General features: G+C 42.2%; 1 protein-coding gene across 6 annotated transcripts in view; it reads left to right on the top strand.

Annotated features, from left to right (window-relative positions):
* ZNF706 (zinc finger protein 706) overlaps positions 1-24552 on the top strand; it is a 187577-nt gene that overhangs the window by 94112 nt on the left and 68913 nt on the right. For 5 of the 6 annotated variants that reach the window (XM_033933122.1, XM_033933121.1, XM_033933114.1 and 2 more), the window contains exon 4: positions 4099-4391. The exons of the other annotated variant lie outside the window; for it this stretch is intronic. The gene's annotated coding sequence lies outside the window, so the exon portion shown is untranslated. Of the gene's footprint in view, positions 1-4098; positions 4392-24552 lie in introns of those variants that run through there. 6 annotated transcript variants of the gene reach the window in all.

Genomic DNA, 24552 nt, shown 5'->3' on the forward strand with positions numbered 1-24552 from the left:
ACACCAGGTGTGTGGTCTGCTCAGGGGATCTTCATCAGATATTAATTTCCTAGATCTAAAGGAAATAATGGAACACTCTAAAGATCTTCACATATAAGTTGTCCATTATTTTTTTTAGTTCAATCAGGTGCCCATGTACTATTTGAACAAGCAGAGAGCAGAAGATTCATACCTTCTGTTAGAAATAAGAAATGAACCATTTCCCACAAAATGATTCTAGTGACCACCTATCTGATAAGCAAAAAGACACGTTGGCAGACAGCTGAGTCCTCCCCACCAGAGGTCCTGGACAAGAGTTGCCCACATGATCTCGAAGAACCCCTCTCTATAGATCTATTTGCTGCTTCGTTAACAGTTTCTTCTCTTCTGTTCCAGACTAGCCTCAGATACCTTCCTCCTTCATCAGAGAAGGACATCTGTATGCCTATCCTCCAGTTCCCCTTGTAGTGAAAACTCTTCTGAAAGTCAAGGTCACAAGCCCATTATTTTTACAGCCCCCTTCTGGCTGATGCAAGTCTGGTTCCTTTTTCTTTTTGGATCTTTCCATTAGAAGTCCAGTGAGATGGACTTTTCTTTATCCAGTATTTATCACATAGGAGCTGTGACCACTGGTGCATCTCAACATCAAGTCTTTAGTCCTCGGAGCTTGGATGTTGAGAGGTTTATTGGATTCCAGGAGCTCTTTGACTGATTTGAGGGCATGGCTGTAGTTCCCTTCTAGAAACTGCTTGAATGTATTCAAACTCTTTCGGAGTAAGGCTTTAAAACCAACTCTGTTAGGGCTTACTTTAGTGTGGTTGGTGCTTCTCAAATAGAAGGTTAAATGCATCTCTATATATCTTGAATCGTTCAATTTATGTAGGGTTTGCTTCTACTGAAGCCTCCTGTGAAGCTACCCATAGTGTCATGGAACCTCTCTTTCTTAGCCAGCTGATGAAAGCATCTTTTTGAGCCACTTGATAACCTGAGCTGGAATGTCTTATTTTTTATGATGGTACTTTAGTTCCAGAATCTAGTTAGTAACAAATCTCTATTATTGAAAACCCTAGGAAGTAGACTGCACATTAATCCAAATTCTTCCTAAGTTAGTGTCGCAGCCCTTTCAACTAGACATCTGTCAATCTGCAACCTTTTTTCTTAAACCTAATGTCTGTAAAGGCAAAAGCATATGGCACACTTTGGACTCTTAAGAGAGCCTTGGCTGCCTATCAAGAACAGCTGAAAGTCCATAGAAGGTCCACCAAGCTTTCTGTTCATTTACAAATGCAGTCTACTAGCCAACTGGAGAACATGCATTTCCTTCAATTTAAAGTTGGACCTGCCTGGGCATAAGAGTCATGCCTCACAATGTCAAACCTATGGCAATGTCAGTAGCCCACTTGAAGTCGGTCTCATGGAGAGATTTGCAGGATTGCAACTTGGATCAGTTCACACATTCACTTGCACTACCGTCTAGAATAGGACTCCTGATACAGTAGTGGGCTTGGCCCATTCTTTGTTTTCAGGATGTCAAAAACAGATTGGGGTGTTGGTTGTTGTAGTACTTCTGAATTCCTGTTTGTTTGTTTTTCTGTTGAAGGCAGCCTTAAATTAGGGTTGTCCCATATGTGAGGATTCAGCTTGTCCTCAGAAAAGTTACTTAATGTAGCAGGTGTTTAAATTATTCTCAGAGCTTGCAGTAGACTGAGGGGTTGAGCAATGGCAATATGTAGGAACATGCTCTGAGACATTCTCAAAAGCTCTGGAAAGTGTTGGAGAACTTCCTATGTGGACTCTTGTCAGATGTCATCACTTCATATGTGAGAATTTCTATTCAGCTCTCCTCAGAGGACATTTTGTATAGGTAAGGTTTTTTACTGTTAAATAAAAGAGGAAAATATATATTAGCAATCTTACAAAGAGAAGATTTGTTTCATCTTATTTTTCTGTGTTTTGAGAGGCATGCTTGTAGACTTCTAATTGTAAGTAAGAGTTTAAGCACATCAGATGTGGATAATTCATGATGCCAAAAAGTAGGGGAAGCAAGTAGCACATACTCAGAGGAATTCTTCCAATCCCACAGTGTTGCTGGAGAATGTGGTGAAAGCGGTTAACTTAGCAAGGTTTAAAAAAGGTTCTTTTACAATCCCACTTTATTCCGGGACCAATGGGTTATTTCTCTCCACCCGCCAGGGTCTGTAGGAAACCTCAAAACTTCAGAGGCTTTTCCCCCCTCCCTTACATACCTCCTCTCTGAGCATGCGCACAAGTCTTTTCTTCCTACAAAGCCAGGCTGTAGGAGCTCATCTTTTCTGCTCGTGTTCTATTTTGTGATCTTTTAGTATTTTTTGTTCTTGGTTTTCGCCCTCATGCTGTGGAGGTTCCCTGTGGGAGATCGCAGACTGTTGGAGAACGTTTTTCTGAGGTGTTCCCTGCTCAGCAGTAAGCCCTCTGGACAGCCTGCATATCAGATCAGGGCTCTGGGACCTTTCCCTTGGAAGCTAGCTCACCCCAGGTTCATCTGCGAGTGGGTGTAGTGCAAGCTGAGATGGTTCCATAGAGGCATGACTAGGATCGTAGCCAGACTGTGTCCCTCTGCTAGGCATTTGCGCGGCGTGTCCACGGGTGGCGAAGTTCTCTGGCCATGGTGATCAGGCTGGTGGGATGGTCAGAAAACCTGAAATCCAGATTTCCAATTCACTGAGGCAAAGGATCTCCCTGCAAGCTATGTTCAGAAGCATGCAGTCATTCAGCATAATGAGTAAAATGTTTCAGTTTTTCCTGTGAACACGGACCTTGCTGCAACTTCGGTCTCAATCTTCACATTGAAAGTTTGCACAGCACTTCACTGTGGAGTATGATGGGCATTTTTCACTCAGTGTTTGCATCATACGTTCATGGATTTCCTTTGGAGTTTTCTTCTGCAGGAATAGGAACTTCATGACAGTTCGCAGTTCCACACTGGAAAATTCCATTCTTGTACAATCCCGCTCTATTCCTGGACAAGTGGATTATGCATCCCATGTTGTGAGATTGCTTGTAGGAAGCCTCCTTTCCATAATTTTTTCAAACCCTCCCCTTCTGCCATCCCAAAGGGCCTATGCTGAACAGGCAACAGTTCTTTTATCTGTCTACTGTCCTTTACAGCAACCCCCTAGGTATAGCCACTTAAACTTTGAACTGTATGTGTTTGAGGCATTGCTAAATCAACATTGAATGGTAGAGGCTTAAGAGATAAGGAAGTTCTGCCTTTTCACGATGTTTCCTTCAAGTAGTGGTTTTCAGGATGTGGATAAGTGAGGTAACAAAGCAAACCCCCCACCTCAAGCAAACGAGCCTTTTAATTTAGTAGGACACCAATTTCCCTATGTGTTACATACCAAACTTGTGCTGTGCATGTCATTACTTCACATCTACACTAAAGTAATGTGCTCTAAATGCAGAATTTTTATTCCTAGTATACAATAGGCCAGGAGTGAGCAATGTTGATCTTCAAGGGCCAACACTCAGTTGGATTCTCAGGATTTCCCCAATGAATATGCACTGCATCCATTGTATGCACAGATCTCATGGCATATTCATTGGGGAAATACTGAAAGCCTAATTGGGATGTGGCCCTTGAGAACCAAGGTTGCCCCCCCTACGATTTATTTATTTAAAAAATTTATATACCCCCCTGGAGTCTCAGCAGTTTCCAAGATAACATACATAAAAATAGCACATACATAACATTGTACAATAATTCAAAGCAACTCAAGAAGTAGAACCTAAAAACTCCTTGGTATATAGGCCCTAAGACATGTTATTACAAGTTCTCGTTATTTTTCTTAAGGTAGGGGGAGGGGGAGTTCTTATTTTCTGGATATCTACAATAAATTGGTCTTTAGGGAGAGCATCCAGATTTTCACAAAGGTTGACAAATATCCTTGACCTTTTTGGCCAAATGCATTTGTTTGATAACAAATATACATAATCCTTGTAATGTTTACTGTTCATGCCACTTTGTAGCTCTGGAGGACTAGTATTGAGATCCTCTCTAATAAGAAATACTTGCATTGAGAACAGAAGCAGGGGGCAGTTATGCAGCAGATTATCACTGATAGCTTAATTTTTTTATAGATGAATCATAACTCCTGTTGACTGTTCTACTGTTCCAGAAGCCTTTAATATCTACAGCTGCTGCAGACTGCTGATAATCAGAAGGAAGAGCTATGGAAACATTCATAATTGATGGTCCTTTTTGAGCTTCATGCAAAGACCTACTTTCTATAAATGTACAGTTGTCCTGAATGGGAATGCTGAAAATCAGTCTCTGCTTGTTCTAATGTTCTGTTTTTTATAGTTGTAATTAATGTTTACTCTGTAATATAATTCCTTTAATAAAAGTAGTTCTTTGATTTTACATCAAGTTATATGTGGGACAGTTTTCTGGCTGTGTTTTCTTTTTTTTCTTTTTTTTTTCAAGTTTTATCTTTTTTTTATTTTTTAAATCTTTATTCATTTTCAAACTTGCAATAAGTGTGACAATATATTCAAACAAATTAACAATACCGTATTTTCACGTAGATAACGCGCACCCGTGTAAAACGCGCACACGGGTAAAGCGCGCGAAAAACAAATTTATGTACAGAAATTTTTATATACCGCGCACACCCGTATACCGCGCATGCTGCCCGACTCTCCTCTGGAGACCCCGACTCTTTTCGCCCGCCCCGACTCTCCTTTCCCCCTTGAAATCCTGTCCCTACCCTGAAAGCCTGATGCCCCCCCCCCCCCCGACGTCCGATTCACCCCCCCGCAGGACCGCTCGCACCCCCACCCCGAAGGACCGCTCGCACGCACCCGCACCCCCACCCTGAAGGACCGCTCGCACCCCCCCCCGAAGGACCGCTCGCACCCCCACAGCCTCGCCCCCCCCCCTCCCCCATGGAGAAGCTGTCTACCTTGTTTCCGGATGCCAGCGAGCCCAGCTGTTTCCTCTGCCGGCGGTCCCGCCCCTTCGCTGAGCCCTGCAGCGCTACTTTTTCTTCCGGCGGTCCCGCCCTTTCTCTGACATCAGAGAAAGGGCGGGACCGCCTGAAGAGGAAGCAGCGCAGCACAGGGCTCTGAGAAGGGGCAGGACCGCCGGCAGAGGAAGCAGCTGGGCTGGCATCCGGAAACAAGGTAGACAGCTTCTCCATGGGGGAGGGGGGAGGCTGTGGGGGTGCAAGCGGTCCTTCGGGTGGGGGTGCGAGTGGTCCTTTGGGGTGGGAGTGCGAGCGCTCCTTCCGGGTGATGAATCGGGGGGGGGGGGGACTATGTAAAAAAAAATTTGTATAACGCGCAAGGGTATGCGCGGTTTGTAAAAACCACGTATAACGCGCGCGTTATATGCTAGAAAATACAGTAAATATATCACTTAATAATCATCAATGGTAAAAATGATATGCTCTTATCTCCCACCCTTTCCACCCTTTCTTATCATATAAGATAATTTAAGGGTTTACAGGTTCAAAGATCTTAATATGTATGTATACACTGGAAGAGGAATAGGTAAGATTGCCTCAGAGTTAGTGTCTTAAACACTTCAGTTGAAAGGAAGCTCTGAAGTTGAGGGAGCATAGGATGAAGATAAAAGGATTGACATGAGTATAGAATTTTTTTTGAAAAATTTATTTATTCAATTTTCTATACCATTCTCTCGGGAGCTCAGAACTGTTTACATTAATTTATTCAGGTACTCAAGCATTTTTCCCCATCTGTCCTAGGGTGGCTCACAAACTATCTAATGAACCTGGGGCAGTGGGATTAAGTGACTTGCCCAGGCTCACAAGGAGCACCATGGGTTTGAACCCACAACCTCAGGGTGCTAAGGTTCTGCACCACAGAGGTGATAGAGAAAACAGCTACATCTGACGTCAAAGCATGGAACAAAACGTGGGATCTCTAAGGGAGAAGAAAGGATATTGGCCATATGTGTTTATCTTCATCATTTTATCCATAAGAGCCAGCTCTTTGGGTGCTAAGAGTACCCAAGCATCCTGTGTTCAAGGAGGGGTAATTTCCATTGAATTAACACCCCCTCCCCACACAATCATTTTTGAAAAGTTGGTTGCTATGATTTTCTCGGATTTAACATTTAAGCAGCTGACTTCTGTTTTCCTAAAGCAGTCTCCATTTGAAGACTTTCATGCTTGAATCTTTTGTAGATTCTGTAACTGCCTAACATAGTTTATAGGGTTGTCTTCTCTTAGCTCTAAGTGAACACTTATAACTATACTCTTGACTTTGTATTATTGGCACTCGCATAACATTCTCCCATCATTTTTTGGGGTCTAGGATGGTCCAGCATGGCCATTTCAGAGCAGCCAGTTTAGCGGAGCCCTTTCTTTGTGGCATTTAGACTATGGCCGTTTTAGCAGGGGTCCTTTCATAGCAGAAAATGCAATGATTTTAAGTCTACCATTGCCAAATTTACCCTTTCCCAGCATGATGCAGGAAGTTGATGGTAGACTTAAAACCATTATCATATTGGTAAATGATGTTCATAGCGCTGTGATGAAAGGGCCCCCGTTTTAATGGCCATGATGAAAAGACTACGATGAGTGGTCCCATTCCGCATTTTCTATCCTTTCAGCCTTTTTCTTTTACACTTGATTTTTACCTTTGCTTACATAAATTGACTTTCTAGTGCAAAAGGCATATGAATCTTGTGGATTGTGTATCTTTACTCGTGAGTTTGTATAGAAGTCCACATCTACATTTTTGACTCCTATGTTCCAGCTCTGCCCTCCTCAGTTCTAACTTCACACAAGTTGAAAGTGTCTTCTGCTCCGCACTTTGGTTTTAGTTTTTACTCTGACCGCTTTAAAGCATACCCAGCACTCATGGGTCACCTCTGCCATGGTGGAGACACAGTTACACCCGAGATGTAGTCTGTTGCAGGACACCTACTTGGACCTACTTGCTATGACTCGGACCATTCCCCTCAAAGCATTTGCTCGCCCCCTAGTATGTTAGACACTTGGAGCTTGAGTATAGGCTGTCCGGCACTGATGTCAGTTTGAAGGGCTTTATCTGGTGCTGGCTGTCTCCCCCTGAAGAGGGATAGGACTGTGGGGTTTCAGGGATTCAAGACTCTAACCCAGTCTGAGTTGTAGCCAGAACAAACAAGCAATGACTTCTTGAATTTTGATACTTTATTTATTTTTTTTTTCTTGTCTGAGGCAGTGAAGTCTCCGCCATTACCAGCTTGCTTCTGAGCTGAGAGGCACAGCACCTGTTGCACTGTGAGTATTTCCCATTAATCTCTGATGCTTGTCGGAGTAATCTCTAAAAGTGCCTTTTTGAGGTTTCTGAGACCAGACAACGAGTTGCCCACATCTGAAAATACCTTCCCTGAATTTTTTGTTCTTGGATTTGATTGATTTTGTCTGTTTTTTGGCATTCACATGCAGCTGCGGTAGCCATCTTGTATTCTTCGGCTCAATTTTAAAAGCTTCTGCCTCAGAAACTTTTGTTTTCTTACAAAAACAAGAAGGATGGACTCTTATGCCAGAATTGTGCCAGATGGGCACCTAAGGAGTGAGGCACACATCGGGGGGGGGGGGGAGGGAAACAAGTGCTAAGTGCAACCTCTGGCCACCTGAACACCTCTGAGAACTAAGAGGATGCTTTTTCTGGCAATTGTCCCTCTATAACTTCCTCAGACAGCGCATCTGCCTAGTCTGTGAAACGCCGGTGTGGTTATGGTTTATTAATCTTGTTATGTGTGGAGCCCAGATTTAGACCATGGGGGCAGGAGGTAGTGCCCTCACCAGGGGTTTACCCCGAATTTGGTCAGCTAATGTTTCATGCTTATATGTGATACCAGAGCCATATGCCCCTTAAAGTGGGCATTCTGCTTCCCGTGAGCAGGTTCTTTTGACTCAACATACTTCCCCTCTAATTGCAGTTTGGCCTAAGGAGGTGGTGGAGCAGCTGGAGAGAGATGAGGTGTAACTATTTTGATATAAAAACGGTATAGAAATTTTTAAAATAAATCTTCCCCCAGTTTATTCTAGAAGGAGTGGATTACATAGATGATGCTCTGTATGACATCTTTAGGGTTCTAAGTAAGTCCTCGGCCTTGTCTGTGTCTACCCGGAGAATGCTCTGGATCAGACAGAGGGCAAGAGACTCAGCTTAAGGCCACTTGCCCTTTAAGGGACAGATGTTCTTTGGAAAAGGTCTAAACAATCTCAGGGCCTGTGTGGCAGATCAATGGCCTAAATCTCTTCCTGATAGTCGACATCAGACTTCGAGGGGGGGGGGTCTTGTTCTTTTTGAGGTTCCCGACCCTTCTGGCAAAGATCTCAAGTGACACTAAACTGTTCAAAGTTGTTAAAACGCATGCGGATTGTGAAAAATTGCAGGTGGATCTTAGGAAATTGGAAGACTGGGTGTCCAAATGGCAGATGAAATTTAATGTGGACAAATGCAAAGTGATGCACATAGGGAAGAATAAACTTGAATCACAGTTACCGGATGCTAAGGTCCACCTTGGAGATTAGCACCCAAGAAAAGGATCAGGGTATCATCATAGACAATACAATGAAGCCTTCCGCCCAATGTGCAGTGGCAGCCAAGAAAGCATACAGGATGCTAGGAATTATTTAAAAAGGGATGGTTAACAAGACTAAGAATGCTATAATGCCTCTGTATTGCTCCATGGTGCGACCTCATCTGGAGTACTGCATTCAATTCTGGTCTCCTTAACTCAAAAAAGATATAGTGGCCCTAGAAAAGGTTCAAAGAACAGTGGCCAAGATGGTAAAGGAGATGGAACTCCTCTTGTATGAGGAAAGACTAAAACAGGGCTCTTCAGCTTGGAAAAGAGACGGCTGAGGGGAGATATGATTGAAGTCTACAAAATCTTGAGTGGAGTAGAACGGGTACAAGTGAATTGATTTTTCACTCTGTCAAAAATTACAAAGACTAGGGGACACTCGATGGGACAGGGAAATACTTTTAAAACCAATTGGAGGAAATTTTTTTTCACTCAGAGAATAGTTAAGCTCTGGAAAGTGTTGCCAGAGGATGTGGTAAGAGCGGAAAGCGTAGCTGGTTTTAAGAAAGGTTTGATAAGTTCCTGGGAGAAAAGACATGGGGGAAGTCACTGCTTGCCCTGTATCAGTAGCATGGAATGTTGCAACTCCTTGGGTTTTGGCCAGGTACTAGTGACCTGGATTGGCCACCGTGAGAACGGGCTACTGGGCTTGATGGACCATTGGTCTGACCCAGTAAGGCTGTTCTTGTTATGTTCATTCTCCTGCCCCTCAATATCTCTCCTCGCTTCTCTCTCCTTATACACTTCCCTGAGAACTCCGTTCCTAAGGTGAGTCACTCTTAATGTTACCCTTCTCCTCCACTGCCAATTCCAGACTTTGTTCCTTTCATCTAGCTGCCCCCTATGCCTGGAATAAATTACCCAAGTTTGTCCGTCAAGCCCCTTCCCTTCCTTTGTTTAAAAGCAGACTGAAAACCCACTTTTTGATATAGCTTTCAATCCTTAACCCTACTCCTCTGCCCTCCAACCCAGCCAGCTGATTAACCGTTCCCCTTAACTGTAGCCCTGACATCCTGTTTGTCTTGCCTGTTTAGATTGTAAGCTCTTTCAAGCAGGGACTGTTTTCTTATTCTTTGTGACTCTTTACAGCGCTGCGTGTGTCTGGTAGTGCTATAGAAATAATTAGTAGTAGTAGCAGTAGATCTATTAGAGCCTTCGCATAGAGGGCATTCTCCGGCGCCAGACAGAGAGGCGGGGAATCAGGCACTCACCAGGAATGGCTCAGCATCTGATAGGAGAAGCTAAGAAAACACAATGATTCTAGGCTGGTAAATAACCCACCTAGAGTAGGGGGTTGTCTCATGGAACACTAATAGGCCTGGGCTGTAATCTCTTTGGACTAGTGGGTGCTGGACATTATCTGAGAGGGCTACAAGTTGGAGTTTGCCTCTACTCTTCTGGATTTCTTGTCAACTCACCTTGCAGTTGCTCAGACTTAGAGTTTGGGTGACGGTAAAACACTTAATGGCCATAGGGGTATTGCAGTAAGGGCCAGAAAGATATTCAGGTTTGGGCAGATACTCCATGTACTTCATCATGCCCAAGAAAGATTCGGATAACTGGAGGCCCATTCTGGACCTCAAGTTAGTAAATTCAATCAGGATACCATGGTTCCAGATGGAGACAGTCCGCTCAGTGATAGGCCTCTATTAAATCCAGCGAGGTAAGGAACTCCCCTGGCCCTACTGAGGCTATCTCTATAGTCCGATCTTTCTACCACACAGAAAATTCCTGAATTTTCATGTAATCGGCCAGCATTTTCAAGCACCCCATACCTTCACTAAGGGTGATGGTAATGGCATACCTATGACAGAGGATCTAAGTCCATCCTTACCTGGAGACTCCAGGGAGCCCTTTGCAGGTTGCTAGTTATATCCACTGACTCCGGATTTCCAAGAGCCACTTGTCCTGTCTAAAGTGGGCACACTAGTGGTGCACGTAACCAAATGTTTTCTCCCTAGTGAAGGTGGAGTAATTTTAAAGGATGCACAAGATTGGAGGATGGATTGAGGTCTTGACTCTGGGGCTCAAGGTGGAGGCAGCGTCTTCCTTTGCTATACGTACCTGCCATATATCCTGTGTGAGGCTTTGCCTGCGGAGGAGGATGCCTATCCCCCAGTTGCTAATTTCAGGGGTAGATTATGTAACGGATGTTCTCCATGATATGTTCAGAGTCTTGAGAAGTTTCTGCTTATTCTATCTCTGCCCATAGATTGCTATGGATCAGGCAATGAGCGGAGCTTTCTGCTTTTAAGGATACTTTGAGTCTGTCCTCATATGTCTTTGTCATAAAGCGAATAGGAACAGAATTAAAGTTCTCAATATGTATGCTTTGGAGGAAATATGGAAGAGGGGAGTTTTGATAGACATTTAAATACCTATGTGGCATAAGAAGAACATAAGAATAGCCTTACTGGGTCAGACCAATGGTCCATCAAGCCCAGTAGCCCGTTCTTACGGGGGCCAATACAGGTCACTAGTACCTGGCCACAACCCAAGGCATAGCAATATTCCATGCTAACAATCCAGGGCAAGCAATAGCTGCCCCCCTGTCTTTGTCAATAACAGACTATGAACTTTTACTCCAGGAACTTGTCCAAACCTTTCTTAAAATCAGCTATGCTATCCGTTCTTACCACAACCTCTTTCATTTGAACGCACTGAGTTGCAAAGAACATCTGCTACAGGTCAGTAACTTGGTTTTACTGAGATGGTTTTATTCCCTACTAAACCACACAATTTAAGTTTCTACAAAAAGTGAAGTCTTCAGTCATAGATGAAAGAATAAGCAAGTAGTGGAGAAAAAAACCTCAACAAGCTACTACTATTAATTATTTCTAAAGTGCTACCTGAGGTGCACAACGCTGTACAGAGTTACAAATGAGACAGTCCCTGCTCGAAGGAGTTTACAATCTAAACCGACAAGACAAACAGGATGCCATGGATACAGTTAGGGGGAATGGTTAATCTGCTGGCTAAGGCAGTGTGCAGTAGGGTTATGGACTGAAGGCTACATCAAAAAGGTAGGTTTCCAGTCTGCTTTTAAACAAGGGAAGGGATGTGGCAGACAAACTCAGGTAGTTTATTCCAGGCATATGGGGCAGCTAGATGAAAGGAATGAAGTCTGGAATTGGCAGTGGAGGAAAAGGGTACAGCTAGAAGCAGCTGATCTGAGGAATGGAGTAGTCTACTGCCAGCATCCTTTTGCCAGGGGTGACATTCCAAACGTATCTGTTTCCATGTACCAGCCCTGTCCTCTAGTTACTTGTGAATTCCATACTTGGAAGGAGGGAGGTGAGGAGGCAGTGTTTATAGAGCCACAGCTAGATATTGCCTTTTTGCTGTGAGCCAGCATTTTGTTCAGTACTTCTGGATTTGTTGCCAGCAGCCTGGGGCAAAGGAGGGAGTTTCCAGATAGCAAATTAGTAATAAAAGACTGAGGGCCATTTTTCTAAGCATACAAATCAACTACAAAACTGGTTCTAAAAAATGTGCACATATGCATTATTTTCTAAATACCATATCTCAAGTAGATTGGCTGAATTAATCCCTAACTCTCATTTACTTTATAGAATAAACTAATCTGTGTATTGCATGTGCTGAGGAGACAACCTTGGGGCACCCAGCCTAAATGAACAATGGGATGATACTTATCATGATGCACAGGCTTTAACACGTTGCAGTAAATGCAAAATGTTGCATCAGGTTAATTTCTGGGAAAGAAAATTACTTTACTGTTCTCCGCCCTGCTACATTTGCCAGAGTTTACAGAAGAAAATATGCAGGGCCAATTATCATTTAGTATGATTGCTTATATTTTGTTCGATTTAAGTTTTTTTCTTTCAGCTTCAAAAATACAGAATGGAATATTTTATGCTGTTCCTGTCTACAAACAACTGAGAGATGTGACAAGCCTAATTCCATTCATCAGAATAACCTGGTTTAGAGAAAGACACAGGGACAAATTTTTCCCCGTCCCTACGGGAACTCATTGTCCTGTCCCGGCGAGTTCTTTTCCTGTCCCTGCAAACTCTGTCCTCATCTGCACAAGCCTCAAACACTTCACTTTAAAATCATAAGTGTTTGAGACTTGTGCAGTTAAGACAAAGCTTACAGGAATAGGAATAGGACAGGGACAGGAACTTGTGGGGACGGAACAGGGAAATTGAGTTTGCATGGACAGGGAAAAATTTGTTCCCATGTCATTCTCTTACCTGGTTGTCTCCAAGAATTTTTTTTAATATACAGTACAAAACAGTTGAGTTTTTGTCTCCCACATAATACTTTATATTAGTTCAATGTGGATAACAATTCACAAGAGACTGGAGTCATTCCAGGATTAACTTAAATAGTTGAAATACACTGATACACTGATTTCTAACTAAAACATTAGGAGGGGCATTTTTGATAGGATGTCTAAGTCTGACTTTGGACGTTTCCCACAAAATATCCAAAAGTCGGGGGGGGGGGGAGGGGGAATGTCCATTTATGAAACTGCTAGACGTCCAAATGTTGTTGGGGGGGAGGGGGTTTAAATGACCTACTTGGACATCTTGGCTGTCAGGACATCCAATCTTAGAATGCCTAACTTTGTTCACCTTTTTCAACCACAAAACCGTCCAAATCCAGTCTATTTGGATGTGGGAGGGGCCAGCATTGTAATTGACTGGCCATCCAGACATGCCAACAGAGCAATGGGGCACTGCTGTAAACTTCACATAAAGGGTGCCAGATGTACATCTCACCATCACTCCCTTATAATTTCTAGTGAGCCCTCCAAAACCTTCTATACCCACCTGTCTGCCATCCCAGTAACCTTTATGGCAGTATAATAGGGATTTGGTGGCCTCACATAAATGAAGTGATTAGAGTAGTTTATAAGCCTGGATCCTTCTCTATATTTCACTAACCCACCTACCAAGCTATTTAAGACACCTGTGTGCTGCTCTACTAGGCTTTCCCATACCAGGTGCTGCTGTTCTAGAGATAAGTATGTACTGTTTCATTCAGATCTTTGTGAGATAGGAGGGGATCAGTGACTACTGGGGGGGGGGGCATCTGGTCAATTTGGGTACCTTTTTAGCACTTAGATATTTTTAAAACCGGTCTAGCCTCAGATGTCTAAGTTCCATCCTGGACATCTTGGAAAATGTTCAGTTATCACCTCAAGATGTCCAAGTGCTAAGCCTGCTCAAAGCCTGTCCATGACAAAAAAACCAGGGGAAAACAACACCACAAATACAAATATACAGGAACCAGAGTGGAATTGTTCAGATAAGAATGATGTGTGACAAAAAAGTGGTCCTCCGATTTGTCTGGTTATACGAATATCTTTATTGTTCAAACATTAAAATGACAAATTCACCAACTCAATGACTCGACTCGACATGGCCGAAACATGTACATGTCAAGTCAAGTCATTGAGTTGGTGAATGTGTCATTTTGATGTTTGAACAATAAAGATATTCATATAACCACAGCTCCTCAAATCTGGAATTCACTCCCACTTAATATAAGAGAAGAAAAATCATTGAGCAAGTTTAAAAGCCTCCTTAAGAGCTGGCTTTTCAAGGATGCTTTCCAATAGATTTGTTCCAACCTATAATGGTTCTAGGAAGATGAACCAATAGCTATTCAAGGACACCAATAGATCCAATAGATCTTCCCTACCTATAATGGTTCTAGGAAGATGACTCAATAGAATTAAGCAGGTACAGGTTCCCCAACCCTATGTGTCTTTCGACTTTCCCCGTGTTTTATTTTTACTTTTAATTTTTTTGTTTTTTTTAATTGTATTTATGCCAATCGCTATTAGCCCCCTCCCTCTTATATGTTTTACTGTATTAGTATTGAATATTATTGGTGTCTGTTTTATTATTTTACCTAATTTTTGAATTTATGTAAATCGCATTGGATTGGGACTATGCGAGTTAATCAAAGAAATTAAATAAACTTGAAACCAGACAAATCGGAGGACCACTGTGTCATTTTGATGTTTGAACAATAAAGATATTCGTATAACCAGACAAATCGGAGGATCACTTTTTGTCACACATCATTCTTATCTGGACAATTCCACTCTAAAGCCTGTCCATATCATACCTCCAAAATGCCCCCATGTACTCTGAATACACAGCATCTAAGAAGCCTAGCTAGACATCCAGAAAGTTGGCTTCAAAAATTGACACTTGGACATTTTGATGAGAAAAATGTGCTGATTTGTGCCATTTTTTGGATATTTTACATAAGAACATAAGAAGTGCCTCCACTGGGTCAGACCAGAGGTCCATCGTGCCCAGCGGTCCGCTCCCGCGACGGCCCATCAGGCCCATGACCTGTGAAGTGGTTTCTGACTATTCTTATAACCTACCTCTATTTCTATCTGTACCCCTCAATCCCCTTATCCTTTAGGAACCTATCTAAACCTTCCTTGAACCCCTGTAGCGTGCTCTGGCTTATCACAACCTCCGGGAGCGCGTTCCATGTGTCTACCACCCTCTGAGTAAAAAAGAACTTCCTAGCATTTGTTCTAAACCTGTCCTTTTTCAATTTCTCCGAGTGCCCCCTTGTACTTGTGGCTCCCCACAGTTTGAAGAATCTGTCCCTGTCTACCTTCTCTATGCCCTTCAGGATTTTGAAGGTTTCCATCATGTCTCCTCTAAGTTTCCGCTTTTCCAGGGAGAATAGCCCCAGCATTTCTAACCTGTCAGCGTATGAGAAGTTTTCCATACTTTTTATCAGTTTTGTCGCTCTTCTCTGGACTCCCTCAAGTACTGCCATGTCCTTTTTGAGGTACGGCAACCAGTACTGGACACAGTACTCCAGATGTGGGCGCACCATTGCCCGATACAGCAGCAAGATGACTTCCTTCGTCCTGGTCGTGATACCCAACATTCTGTTCGCTTTCTTTGAGGCTGTCGCAACTGTGCTGATGCTTTCAATGTTGTGTCCACCATCACCCCCAGGTCTCTTTCAAAGTTGCTCAATGCAATGATCCCCCCATTTTATAGTTGAACATCGGGTTCTTTTTCCCTACATGCATGACCTTTCATTTCTCAATGTTAAAACTCATTTGCCATTTTCTTGCCCACTCTTCCAATCTCGTTAGGTCCCTTTGCAGGTCTTCACAGTCTTCCGTGGTTCTAACCCTGCTGCAGAGTTTGGTGTCGAATGCAAATTTGTTGTGACTTGTATTTATATATACGAAAAATTTAATAAAAATGATTTTTAAAAAAAAATCTATTCCTGGCCTCTGCAACTAGCCAGTGTTGGGAGATCAAAAAAGGTCACATTAATATATTTTTTAGTGGAGTAAATAAGTCTAACTGCAGCATTTTAACAATTTGTAACTTCTTCAGTAAAGACTTAACCCATGAATGCACAATTACAATAATCAAGCCTCGACAATAAGAGAGTTTGGACTATTAATATCATTTTTTTAACATAATATTTCATAATCTGTAGCAGTTTTTTAAAATAAAAAATGAATTCTTAACCATATTATTCACTTGATTTTCCATAGAGAGTTGATTATCCACCTGAATTCCCAGAATTTTCACAGAAGAATCAAAACTATGAGCCCCTTTTATCAAGCTGAGCTAGAGGTTTTTAGCACGAGCTGGTACAGTAAATGCTCCAGCGCTCATAGAATTCCTATGAGCGTTGGAGCATTTACTTCACTGGTCCACTCTAAAAACCACTAGTGCAGCTTGATGAAAGAGTAGGTATGAGAGCTATCCGCAACAAGAAACTTTCAGTCAGAAGCCAGTAATACATATTTGGTCTTTTCTCTGTCTTCAATGTATGCGATGATATCTACACAAAACATAATTTGAATCAATGTATTATTCCAGTCCTTTGATGCAGGCGGCAAAATTATAATATTATCTGCATAAATCAGTGATACCAAACCCAAAATTTCCAATTTAGATCTCAGCAACTGTAACATATTAAACAATATGCAGGACAAAGGAGATCCCCAAGGCAAGTCCATTGCTTTAACAGCAAGGAATATTTTAACACTTACGCTATTGAGCCATTTTACATTTTAAAATATGGTCAAACTTTCCAATGCCACAGATTAGACGTGCAGCGGCATTCTGGACTATCTGTAAGGCCTTATTTTATGCTAATGTAATCCCCAAATAAAGGGCATTATAGTAATCTTGTTTTGAGATGATTGTTGTCTGTACCACAACTAAAATTGTATCCTGACTTCATCGACTTTAACCTACTCAAAAGGCGCATATGAAAGAACATAGCTTTCACTACCACTAACACCTGATCTTTCATACCGATAGCACAATCCAGCCAAACTTCTAAGATTTTCAACTTCTTATATACAACAAGCACCTGAATATTAACTACGACCTATCTTGGCCAATGAGGATCTTCCTTCCTTCCTTCCTATTAACATCACATCGGACTTTGAAAGATTCGGAACTAATTTATGAGTTATCATCCATTCGCCTACAACCTTCATACATTCTGTCAATTTTTCATGCAACTTAGTACTCCATTCCTTCATAGGGAAGAAAAATTGTATATCATCTGTTTATATGCGATAAGCCACACCTATTTTCTGAAAAACAGTACCCAGCGATGATAGATAAAGATTAAACAAAAGAGTTGAAAGTGCAGACCCTTGTGGAACACCTTTACTCCTAGGTTTGGTGTCAGGCAGTTGACCTCTACTTTGTACCTTTATAAGCCATAAGCTGATCCTGAAAATAAGATGTAAAGCATTAAAGCACAATTCCCCCAATACCCATTTTTTTCAGATTCTGTAACAAGATATTAATGTCAACTGAATCAAATGCGGATGACACGTCCAGTGAGACAAAATATATTGTTTTATTCACATCCATCCACCTTTTCAGTTCATCAACAATTGTTACTAATGACGAATCAACACTATAGCCAGCACTAAAAACCAAATTGATAGTGATCGAGACTATTTTCTCTTTCTATAAAAGCATCAAAGCATTAGAAAGCTGTGTAGTTCAGTAAGTAAATCATTCTGGCCTAATCCCAGAAAAATATTGTGGTTTTTGTCATCACAACATTTCTGTGCAACCATTTCTGTGTGTGAGATTCTTATCACTCCCATCACCCCTAATTATCATTATGTTTATGAATCCTTAAATTCATGTATTTAAAATATTTCATTGTTCCAAAAGATCCCTGTAATAGGTCTTCTGATTCCGGATTGGTTTCCAAAAAGTTCTGGGTCCATTATCCAGAGGCAGTAGGAGTAGCAAATAATACACATAGAAAGGGAACTCCTGTCTCTGTGTATATGTGCACTATCAACATACTTAAGCATATCCAGTAAAACATCCTTTCTCATGGTAAAATGCAGTCTCAACACTATGCCCTCTTTATTTAATGTTAATCAAGTTGATTGTTTCTTGGTGTTCTTAATCATGATTTTTTTCCCCTAAGGCTTCCCCCTGCTGACCTGTGTCAGGAACATCACCCTAAAGCACAAAAATAGAATCTAACGAAATCTGCAGTAGAACAAGCAGCAAGCAAAAAACAAAACGAAAACTGCAGACCATGTACAGGATGCAGGCAATGTTTATTATACCATTAGTAAAATGCAGTGAATATACAACCTTATTACCAACCAAGGGACCCGACACGGTCCGTGTTTCAGACAACACACCTTCCTCAGGGGTCCATGGTGGATAAGGTATTGAAACAAACCGCAATAAAAAGATATCAAACGAACGCCTGTGTAACTCTGATGCTCAAAATAAAAGTAAAAATGAACGTGCATCATTGTTATTTTATTGTGGTTTGTTTTAATACCTTATCCACCATGGACCCCTGAGGAAGGTGAGTTGTCTGAAACACGAACCGTGTCAGGTCCCTTGGTTGGTAATAAGGTTGTATATTAACTGCATTTTACGAATGGTATAATAAACATTGCCTGCATCCTGTACATGGTCTGCAGTTTTCATTTTGTTTTTTGCTAGGAACTTCACCCTGTCACAGTAGGCTGGAATGCTATGAACTGATTATGAGGACTTTCTTAGAGATCAGACTCCACAGATGACCCTTGAGTGCTTAACCCTCAGTAAGCCTGGTTCTAAGAAAGAGGTTGTAGAGGCTCAGCATTAAAGATAGTTTTCACAGCAACCTGTAAACTACAGTCTGCCCCTGCCCACCCAAACCTAGACTCAAATTACTCATACTACTCTTAAATTATCCTCCACATTTCCCCAGCTGATCTTAACAAGGACAATCTCCACAAACCAGAAACACCTAACCCCCAAACCCTTTCACCAGATCTAAAAACTCACCCTTTCTCCACACCTGAAGAGGTACTAAGGGAGGATCTGCTCTGCTAAGGACAAGAAACATCAATTGAAATATCTTGCCTGCTGACATTCAAACTTGGGAAAGGCAAACTTCGGTTTCAGCAGATTATTTCATTGTAGTTCTCTTTTTTAGCTCAGCAAAATCAGTTAGGTAATAGTGTAGCCTTTAGAGTCTCTCTTAGGGTTTCATACAAAAAAATGTTTTAGTCTAGACTGGTATTTTAAGTTGCATTTCAGGGCATTAGATCTGATTAGGGCACAAATAACTGTTGAGAAAAGTCTGTGTTTGGTGTTAATTCTCTCCCATCCATCCCAAGGCAGAGCTTTTTGATTTATAGGCTCTTCAGCCAACCAAGAGCTGGGCATTGTTTTGGTAGGATTTTTCTGCTCTTTTTTTCTTCCAGGTGTAAGTACTTCTGTAACCACAGTATGGCTGGGAAATAATGTGTCACCAAAACTGCTGCTCAGGTTACAGCTTCTGTCTCTGTGCAGACAGAAAATGTTACCCAAGCAGAGGGAGTGGTTTCATGTGCAAGCTGTCTTCAACTTGAATCCCTCATGAAGAAAGTAAAGGAACTGAAAGAGGAAGTGGCAAGACTGAGAAGCATTTGTGAGAATGAGAGGTACATCGATGAAATGGTACAGCAGTGGGGAAGAAGAGGCAGTGCTGAGGGAGGATGGCTGGACTTAGATTACGGAACCCTGCAAGTTTGGTACTATGACTCCACCTGCCCTTGAAGTGAAGAAATGGTATGCAGCCCTGGAAGTGGAGGAGATGATAGCATCCTAGGGAGAGGAAGGGCCAAAGCTTGAAATCTCAAAAATTACTAGATCCGTGACTACTACGAGGTGCAAGATAGTGGTGGTTGATGATTCCCTTCTGAGAGGTACAGAAGTGTCCATCTACAAACCAGACATGATGACTCGGTAGGTATGCTGTCTGCCTGGTGCCAAAATCCAAGATATTACAGAAAGCTTGCCGAGACTCATCTAGCCTGAGGACTATTATCTGATGCTGCTCATCTACTTTGGCACTAATGATACTGCCAGGTACCCCTGTGAATGTATCAAAAGTGACTCTGTGGCTCTGGGAGAGAAGGTGAAGCAGTCAGGTGCGCAGGTGGTATTCTCTTCCATCCTCCTTGTCAAGGGTAAAGGCCAGGGCAGAGAAGCTCGCATACTGGAGATGAATGTGTGGCTATGTGGATGATGTTGTCAAGAATGTTTTGGCTTCCTGGACCATGAGATGATTTTCCAAGGGCTGCTGAGCAGAGATGGTATGCATCTATCAAAGAAGGGAAGAAGTGTCTTTGGCAGGAGGCTGGCTAATCTACTGAAGAGGGCTTTAAACTAGAAGCAATGTGGCAGGATGATCAAAATCCCCGAGTCAATATAAGCCCTCAGGTAAGTAAATCACGAAATACCTTTACATGGATGGGAAAAAGGGACAATGTCTAGAAAGCATTATATACCAATGCTTAAAGTATGGGAAACAAGATTCTGGATCTAGAAGCTGTGATGGAAGAAGATGAGTTGGATATAGTGGCAATCACGGAGACATAGTTTACAGAGACCCATGATTGGGATGTAGTTATACTGGGCTATAATCTGTTCAGGAAAGACAGGGTAGGAAGAAAAGAAGGGAGATTAGCGTTATATGTAAAAGATCATATTAAAGCCACAAAAATGCCAGATATGCAGGGCAAGGAAGAGGCACTGTGGATCAATTTGGAAAGAGGGAATGGTAAATAAATTTACATTGGTGTATATTTACTAGTAGACATCAAGAATACAGTATATCTAAAAAAGGGGAAGTTTTACTAATAGGTGATTTTAGCATGCCAGATGTTGATTGGGGTATCCCTATTGCGAGGTCTTCTAGAAGCAGGGAGATACTGGATTCTCTACAAGAAGAACTGTTCCAGCAGTTGGTAATGGAACCCATGCAAGATGGGGTCATACTGGACTTAATGTTTACAAACAGGGAATGTGTTTCTGATGTTACAGTGGGCGATCATCTGGCATCCAGTGATCACTGCATGGTATGGTTTAATATTAAGACATGTATAGAGAGTTTCTAGACTTTAAAAACACTAACGATGTTGGGATGGGGGATTACGTCAAGGAATTGTTGTCTGGACAGGAATGTCTGGAAGGAGTAGAAATGCAATGGGCAAAATTGAAAGGAGTAAGGGTGACAGACCTTTTTGTGAGCCAAGTAAGTAAAAGTAAGAGGAAAAGAAGGCCACTTTGGTTCTCAAAAGTAGTAGCTGAGAAGGTAATGAATAAAAGGTTAGCTTTCATAAACTACAAAAGATCGCAGAAAGAGGAAGACAGGCAAAAATATCTGGAAAAGTTAAAAGAGGCTGGTTGAGTACTCAGGAAAGCAAAGATTCAAATGGAAAAGAAAATAGCTGATATGGTAAAACAGGGAGACAAGATCTTTTTTAGATATACTAGTGATAGGAAGAAATGCAAAAGTGGCATTGTGAGACTCAAAGGTGAAGAGGAGAAATATGTAGAACAGTGGTTCCCAACCCTGTCCTAGGGGACCCCCAGCCTGTTAGGTTTTCAAGATATCCCTAATGAATATGCATGAGAGAGATTTGCATATAATGGAAGTGACAGGTATGCAAATCTCTCTCTTGCATATTTATTAAGGATATCTTGAAAACCCAACTGGCTGGGGGTCCCCCAGGACAGGGTTGGGAACCACTGATATAGAAGCTGATAAAGAAAAGGCTGAATTGCTTTACAAATATTTCTATTCTATGTTCACGGCTGATGCACCGGGATTGGGACCGCAGAAGACAAACACAAATAGGGATGGAGGAGTAGTAGACCCTGATTGATTTTCAGAGGGCTGTTTTTGTGAGGAGCTAGCTAAATTAAAGGTAGATAAAACGATGGGTCCGGATGGTGTACATCCAAGGGTACTGAAGTAACTTAGGGAAGTTCTGGTGGCTCTACTGACTGATCTTTTCATTGCTTCTCTAGAGTCGGGAATAGTACTGGAGAACTGGAGAAGAGCAGATTTGGTCTCTCTATACAAAAGTGGAAGTAAGGAATTACAGGCCGGTACATTTGACTTCTATGATAAGCAAATTAATGGAAATGCTTTTAATACACAGAATAGTGAATTTTCTGGAATCTGGTGTATTACAGAACTAGAGGAAACATGGATTCATTAGAAGTAGGTCTTGTCAGACAAATCTGATCAATTTCTTTGACTGGGTGGCCAGAGAATTGGATACTCTGCAATGAGAGGGCATAGGATGAAGTTAAGAGGTGATAGGCTCCGGAGTAATCTAAGGAAATATTTTTTTACAAAAAGGGTGGTAGATGCATGGAACAGTCTCCCAGAAGAGGTGGTAGAGACAGAGACTGTGTCTGAATTCAAAAGGGCCTGGGATAGGCATATGGGATCTCTCGGAGAGAGAAAGAGATAATGGTTACTGTGGATGGACAGACTAGATGGGCCATTTGGCCTTTATCTGCCATTATTTTTCTATGTTTCCATGTTTCTAGAGGGAGTGCGCTAGATGTGGTGTATTTAGATTATAGTAAAGCCTTTGACCCATTTCCATACAGGCATCTAATAAATAAACTGAGTGCCCTCGGGATGGGTCTCAAAGTGATGGGCTGGGTCAAGAACTGGTTGAGTGGAAGGCAACAGAGGGTAGTGATCAATGGAGATCGCTCTGAGGAAAGGGATGTTACCAGTGGTATGCCTCAAAGGTTCTATTCTTGAGCCTGTTCTTTTTAACATTTTTATAAGCTGAAGGGTTGTCGGGTAAGATTTGCCTCTTTACAGATGATATCAATATCTGCAATAGAGTAGTGGTATGGTGCTACTCTTTGGGTTTTTGCCAGGTACTAGGGACCTGGATTGGCTACTGTGAAAACAGGCTATTGGGCTTGATGGACCATTGGTCTGACCCAGTAAGGCTATTCTTATGTTCATCCTGGATGGTTTGAATAACATGAAGAAAGACCTAGTGAAGCTTGAAGAATGGACTGCAATTTGGCAGCTAAAATTTAATGCTAATAAATGCAAGGTCATGCATTTGGGCTGCAAAAACCTGAAGGAACAGTACAGTTTAGGGGTGAAGAACTCATGTGCACGACAAAAGAGCTGGACCTGGGTGTGATTGTAAGTGGTGATCTTAAGGTGGTCAATCAGGTTGAAACGGTGCATAGGGAAAGGTATGGCCAGTAGGAAAAAGGAGGTATTGATGCCCCTGTGGAAGACTCTCGTGAGACCTCATTTAGAATAATGTGTTCAATTCTGGAGACTGCATCTTCAAAAAGATATAAAAAGGATGGAGTAAATCCAGAGGAAGGCTACTAAAATGGTGCATGAGCTTCATTATAAGGCATATGGAGATAGATTTAAAAATCTCAATATGTATACTTTGGAGGAAAGATGGGAGAGGGGAGATATGATAGGTGGCATAAATGTGCATGAGTCGAGTCTCTTTCATTTGAAAGGAAGCTCTGAAATGAGAGGGCATAGGATGAAGTTAAGAAATGATAGGCTCAGGAGTAATCTAAGGAAATACCTTTTTACTGAAAGGGTTGTAGATGTGTGGAACAGTCTTCCAGAAGACGTGGTAGAGACAAAGACTATGTCTGAATTCAAGAGAGCATGGGATAGGCACGTGGGATCTCTTAGAGAGAGAGAGAGGAAGAGATAATGGTTACTGCCATTTGACCTTTATCTGCCATCATGTTTCTATGTTATCTCTGATTGACGTCTGGTCGTCCAGGACAGACGCCTCACTGATACTTCTTGGCAATGCTCGGACTGAGCCAAGGCTGGGGGCATAGAGGCAGTTGTTTGCGAATTGTGTGCTTGCAATAGCCCAGCTAATTCCATGTGCAACAGTTCTTTCAGCTGCTCCTGCAGTGGTGGTACTGGTACAGTGGGCATAAGTTTCATTGGGTATCAAAGCATCAATAATCCCACTATGGAGGCGCACCTCAGAGTTGACACCAATTCAGTCTGGAACAGCTCTTTCAGCTTATCTTGCAGAAATGGCGCTGTACCTCTATAGATAAGGGTACAGTAGGAGTTTGTTGCATCGAGTGTTGAAGCATTGGTAACCCCGCTAAGGAGGCTTGCTTCAGAGGTGACACCAACGTAAGTGATGTTGAAGATGAATAGGATGATGCTAAAGCAGGTCTGGAGGGGAAAATATGTCTCCGCTTCATTGTTCTCTTACGCGGTTCCCCCAAGGGAGGCAGCACCGACAAGACTAATGCTGCAGTTGGTAGATGGTGAGCGTCGACATCGGAGCTGCCAGGCATGCTTGGAACCCGGATTTGACCCTAGAAAGGAGTTGCTGAACTGCAGCTTCCTGCTGTAGGGCCAAGGCGGTAAATTAAAAGAAACTTGATGATGTAGAACACACAAAATTAGTGCACAAAAGAAATGCGGAACGTGGGCACACTTAGATGTCTAAGAACAGCTTTTTTGTTCCTTGGAAAATGAAGAACTGAGGAATCAATGGACCGACGGCATATATGAGAGCACAAATGCACACATGGTACAGGCAGTCACAAGACTCTTATAGTGAAAGCGCACTTTTGGACTGTCCGTACTAGGTTCCATTGGATAACATCACCCACATTTCAGTAAATACTGCCTGATTGTCCTGG

The sequence above is a fragment of the Geotrypetes seraphini genome, chromosome 2 (assembly GCF_902459505.1).
Source record: "Geotrypetes seraphini chromosome 2, aGeoSer1.1, whole genome shotgun sequence".
NCBI lineage: Eukaryota > Metazoa > Chordata > Amphibia > Gymnophiona > Dermophiidae > Geotrypetes > Geotrypetes seraphini.